Consider the following 6,404-nt stretch of genomic DNA (forward strand, 5'->3'; position numbering starts at 1 on the left):
CAAACATGATGCCAACAAAGAATATATTAAAGTTGTTGGTGCTTTTATATTTTTAATTAAAATATTCTTGCTATTGTTGTGAGAAGAGTATTTTTAATTTCTTATATCATAATATTGGATAGGGAGTTACAAACAGTGAAATCAATTACACTTGACAGTACCATATGGAGAGCTAAATAATTCAGAGTTAGTTTTTTTGGCATAAGCACTTTTGTACTTTACAAGGCACCAGGATCCTATGCATTACAGAGAAAGTAAGAAAAAAAGGGATAGATCCCAGTCAGGCGAATGCAGGAGTCTATCTGCCTCCCCACTTTTCACTTCAGAAAAATACAAAAAACAAAAACAAAACAAAACAAAACAAAAAACCACGAGAGAGAGAGAGAGAGAGAGAAAATGAGAATCCGTATTTCCCTAGTGTCCAGCCAGTATGAATTCTTTTCAAGTGGGTTGGCATTTTTTTCTAGATCAGTGAACAAACATAATAGTGTCACAGAATAGGGACTCATCACTAAAGAGTTAATTCCAGTATAATTTTTAGATCGAATGTTTTGCTCTCTTAAAGCCTAATTTGCAATCCCACTGTAATCATACTGAAAGAGTGAGCATGGACACCCCAAGGAGACAGAAAAACAGAGACACATTGTGTATTCTTGTTTAGTTAGAGGAAACCAAGGCAACAGAGCCCATAGAAACACATTCACATGGCTGCACACACAAGCTGACTAAGACATTTCGTTTGTACTTCATAATGGATTTTGCATAATGTGGCTGCCTGGGCAACAGAGGACAGCAGAACTTCACAAATAATCAAAGTGAAGGATGGCACTAAATGTACTGAGAAAATAAAATTCACTGGGTAAAACTGTAATGACATAAGTTTGGTGTCTATATAAAACCCTTTCTTTTTAAATTGACATCCATTTTTGAGTCAGTGATGTGGTGTTCTTGGGATATATTCCTAAGAGTGGGATGGCTGGGACAAAAGGCAGTTCCGTTTTTAATTTTTTTTTTAAGATTTTATTTATTCATTTTAGAGAAGGGGGAGAAAGAGAGAGAGAGAAGGGAGAGATAAGGGGGGAGGTGCAGGAAGCATCAACTCCCATATGTGCCTTGACTGGGCAAGCCCAGGGTTTCGAACCAGTGACCTCAGCATTCCAGGTCGACGCTTTATCCACTGTGCCACCACAGGTCAGGCCCATTTTTAATTTCTTGAGGAATCTCCATACTGTTTTCCACAGTGACTGCACCAGTCTGCATTCCCACCAGCAGTGCAGGAGGCTTCCCCTTTCTCCACATCCTCGCCAGCACTTATTTTGTGTTGTTTTGTTGATGAGTGCCATTCTGACTGGTGTGAGGTGATATCTCATTGTGGTTTTAATTTGCATTTCTCTAATGATTAGTGATGTTGAGCATTTTTTCATATGCTTATTGGCCATCTGAATGTCCTCTCTGGAGAAGTGTCTATTCATTTCTTTTGCCCATTTTTTTATTGGATTGTTTGTCTTCCTGATGTTGAGTTTTATAAGTTCTTTATAAATTTTGCTTATTAACCCCTTATCAGATGTATTGTCGAATATGTTCTCCCATTGTGTAGTTTGTCTTTTTATTCTGTTCTTATTGTCTTTAGCTGTGCAAATCTTTTCAGTTTGATATAGTGCCATTTGTTTATCCTCTCTTTTATTTCACTTGCCCATTGAGATAAATTAAAGGAGAAATGCACCCTCACATTTATGGCAGCACTATTCACAATAACAAAGATCTGGAAACAGCCCAAGTGTTTGTCAGTGGACAAGTGGATTAAAAAGCTATAGTACATATATACAATGGAATACTATGGGGTCATGAAAAATAAGGAAATCTTACCTTTTGTGACAACATGGATGAAGCAGGAAACTATTATGTTAAGTGAAATAAGCCAGGCAGAGAAAGAAAAATATCATATGACCTCACTCATTTGAGGAATCCAATGAACAATGTGAACTGAGGAATGGAATTGTGACAGAGGAGGGAACAAAGGGACCAGAGGCAAAGAGGACAGAGGGAAAGGGGATGATAGGATGGGATAAACCTGAAGGGAGGGGGGAGGGCACTATGGGGAGGGGGGCAAGGGTGATGTTGAGGGGATTACGGGGGAGGGGGGATGCATTTGGGGTGACACTAGAATCTATGTAAACACAATAAATTAAAATCGATAAAAAAAATTGACTCATGCTTTTATCAGTCAATCTCATTCTAAACTATTGCTTATGTGATTTGCCTTTCAATGAGCCTGAGGGTGTCTTCATTTGTATACGGGGAGCCTACCAGAAGGGAAATTCACGAGCAAAATCATCTAGGACTATTGTCCAGATTCTGCATGCCACATATTAAGAATATATTTCTAATAATTCACCACTACTAACTCTATGCTATATTATCCATTTTGATCTTATAAACACAAACTTTATTAAGTGACAGAGATGTAAGTAATTTCTCCAATTCATGTTTTCCTGGAGTTATATGTAGAATGGATAATATATATTGCAGTCCATCTCAATACCAATAATATTTTGATCTACCATACTAAAGCCTGGGAACTGAGATATGTTTGACCTTTGATAAACTTGTGACATTGTAATCCACTGATATTTAAAACAGGAAAGAAAAATAGAACTATGCTGTGAACACTGAATCATTTGAAACCTAACATGTTCAGAAGCATTTTTTTTTTTTTGCCAGGAGGGAAAAGATGACTGTTTCCAAAGCTACATACTAACAGCCAGTCGAATATATTAAGAGATACTTGCAGAAAAGCCAGAGTTTGTAAAAGTTAAAAACTTGACAGTTCAGTTTATGTGACTACGATGAAACTATTTTAACTCTCGTATCAACCATCAGGTTTTCAAAAGGTTTAAGTCTGAGGCTGGTGTCTTTCAGTGTTGACAGCATTCTGTAAAACAATCTGAACCTGCAGATGTCAGGATGAAATATATACCCAGGATTCTGTAGCTGATTTTGTGTATATTTGGTCAAAGTTGTTCAAAGTTAAAATATTGAACAACAGCAAAGTTCTTCCATATATTATTTTTGACTGTATTTAACATGAACTAATACCTCACTTCCACTAAGAATTTCTTTAAACCTCTATCTCAAAAGCATTCCACAGATAATTTGTCAGATGATTTTTTTCCTAGAACATGGGGAAGAAAAACCTGGCTCTGAGAATTCATACAAACAATCTGCATCATGTTGAGCATATTTTCAGAGGAAAGTTTCAAAAGCAAACTTCCACCAGGGAAATGAAAATTCTAGTTCAAACAATCTCTTAGAAGAATATTTTTGGCAGGAAAAATGGAGGTTGTGCTACTTATGATGCAACTGAATCCACATTAGCAGCTTATTAATGGGATACTGGGTTAATTGACACGAAAAGCATATAACCAAGTAGAAAGTGCTTATTTTTTTCTGACATGTTTTGGTGATTGGCTAAGTTCTTGCAGTCCTTTGTTCTAATTTGGCTGCAAATCAATTGGATTGAATGACCCCAGGGATTTTGCATCATGTGAGTTTGTCGTGACAATCAGAAAAAATATTGGAATTCCAACCCAGTCCTCATGTCATACGAGCTGAAAAAATTCTAGGTATTAAAATACCCCAAAGCAATCTAATACATCCAGCCCACTCATTTTAGCTAGTTCAGTGAAAAGTCGGTGTTTCTTATATTAATTGTAAAGTACATTGCTAATATATAAGAAAATAAGCAATATTATTATTAGATGGTAAGGTAGAGAATAGATATTACTCAGAATTTATGATATGTTATAATAGTTAGACAAAATTTATTTGAAAAGAATAGTTGGAACCAAGTGCTGAAGGAGCTAATGGGAAGGGGACTAATCACAGCTAGGGAGACTATAGCGGGCAACAGGAAGAAAAAGGGGAAAAAAAGATGACAGTGCGTAGACACAGAACATCAAATTAACATTTTAGTATCCATGAAAATGACAGCAAATCAGTTTTGACTGCGGTAAAATGGATTATTGCTTCATTTATTAAACAAAAATGCTAAGTGCCTGTTTACCTCAGATAAGTAACGGACTTCTTTTCAGAATATGATTGGCCCTTGCAGTGACTGGGACATGCTTATACAAAGTACATATTTGTTGTTTATCTAAAAATGTTTAAATAGATGTCCTTTTTATTTGCTAAGTCTCATGACGCTAAATAGATCTGCAGATAGAGTGAAGAAAAATATTTAATATTTGATATGAGCAAACAAGGAAGAAAAATGTAAGACAATAGACAAAATTTTGAAATCAATAAAACATATATACTTAAAATATGGAACGGAGAGAGAAATTTTTAGGGAATTAAGTGGTTTGATTTATGACTTAAATTTTATTTAAACTTTCAAATCAAATCTATTCCTACCATCTGCATTTACATACTGACTTCATCACCTGGAAGAGGTCATCTCAACTATAATCCTTGTAGCAAATCCATAAAATAGCTATTCACTGAGCATCATGGTTAATTAAAACAAGTAGTATATTACCATTGCATATTGTAACAGCCTTCCTTAATGTCCACATGCAAAACTCTGAGTGTTTATGCTCTTAATGTGAATAATCAGCTAAACTTGGGTTAATAAAATTGTTTTCCTTATAAATTAAAAGTTTTATTTTTTTCTAAATGAATTTATAATGTCTTTAGTGATAAATTATTGATTATTACCACATTTGGTTTTAAGTAACAGAACAACTGTTTAATGACTCTAAATAGTATGTTTTATTTTACGTTCTCTCTCATATAAACATCACTGAGATAAAAATGTCTTCTTTTAAGAAGCAATACTTCCAAACACATTTTATGAGGCCAACATAACCCTCATACCAAAACCAGGCAAGGAGGGCACAAAAAAAGAAAACTACAGACCAATATCTCTAATGAATACAGATGCTAAAATACTAAACAAAATACTAGCAAATCGAATACAACAACATATTAAAAAAATAATACATCATGATCAAGTGGGATTCATCCCAGAATCTCAAGGATGGTTCAACATACGTAAAACGGTTAACGTAATACACCATATCAACAAAACAAAGAACAAAAACCACATGATCTTATCAATAGACGCAGAAAAGGCTTTCGATAAAATACAACACAATTTTATGTTTAAGACTCTCAACAAAATGGGTATAGAAGGAAAATATCTCAACATGATAAAGGCCATATATGATAAACCATCAGCTAACATCATATTAAATGGCACAGAACTGAAGGCTTTCCCCCTTAAATCAGGAACAAGACAGGGTTGTCCACTCACTCCACTCTTATTTAATGTGGTACTAGAGGTTCTAGCCAGAGCAATCAGACAAGACAAAGAAATAAAAGGCATCCATATCGGAAAAGAAGAAGTAAAGGTATCACTTTTTGCAGATGATATGATCCTATACATCGAAAACCCCAAAGAATCCACAAAAAGACTACTAGAAACAATAAGCCAATACAATAAGGTCGCAGGATACAAAATTAACATACAGAAGTCAATAGCCTTTCTATATGCCAACAATGAAACAACTGAGAAGGAACTCAAAAGAATAATCCCCTTCACGATTGCAACAAAAAAAATAAAATACTTAGGAATAAACATAACAAAGAATGTAAAGGACTTATATAATGAAAACTATAAACCATTGTTAAGGGAAATCGAAAAAGATATAATGAGATGGAAGAATATACCTTGTTCTTGGCTAGGAAGAATAAATATAATCAAGATGGCTATATTACCCAAAGCAATATACAAATTTAATGCAATTCCCATCAAACTTCCAATGACGTTTTTTAAAGAAATAGAGCAAAAAATCATCAGATTTATATGGAACTATAAAAAACCCCGAATAGCCAAAGCAATCCTAAAGAAAAAGAATGAAGCTGGGGGCATTACAATACCTGACTTCAAACTATATTATAGGGCCACGACAATCAAAACAGCATGCTATTGGCAGAAAAATAGACAATCAGACCAATGGAACAGAATAGAAAGTCCAGAAATAAAACCACATATATATAGTCAAATAATTTTTGATAAAGGGGCCAACAACACACAATGGAGAAAAGAAAGCCTCTTCAATAAATGGTGCTGGGAAAACTGGAAAGCCACATGCAAAAGAATGAAACTGGACTACAGTCTCTCCCCCTGTACAAAAATTAACTCAAAATGGATCAAAGATCTAAACATAAGACCTGAAACAATTAAGTACATAGAAGAAGACATAGGTACTCAACTCATGGACCTGGGTTTTAAAGAGCATTTTATGAATTTGACTCCACAGGCAAGAGAAATGAAGGCAAAAATTAATGAATGGGACTACATCAGACTAAGAAGTTTTTGCTCAGCAAGAGAAATTGATAAC

Source organism: Saccopteryx leptura, chromosome 5, assembly GCF_036850995.1.
Source record: "Saccopteryx leptura isolate mSacLep1 chromosome 5, mSacLep1_pri_phased_curated, whole genome shotgun sequence".
Classification (NCBI taxonomy): domain Eukaryota; kingdom Metazoa; phylum Chordata; class Mammalia; order Chiroptera; family Emballonuridae; genus Saccopteryx; species Saccopteryx leptura.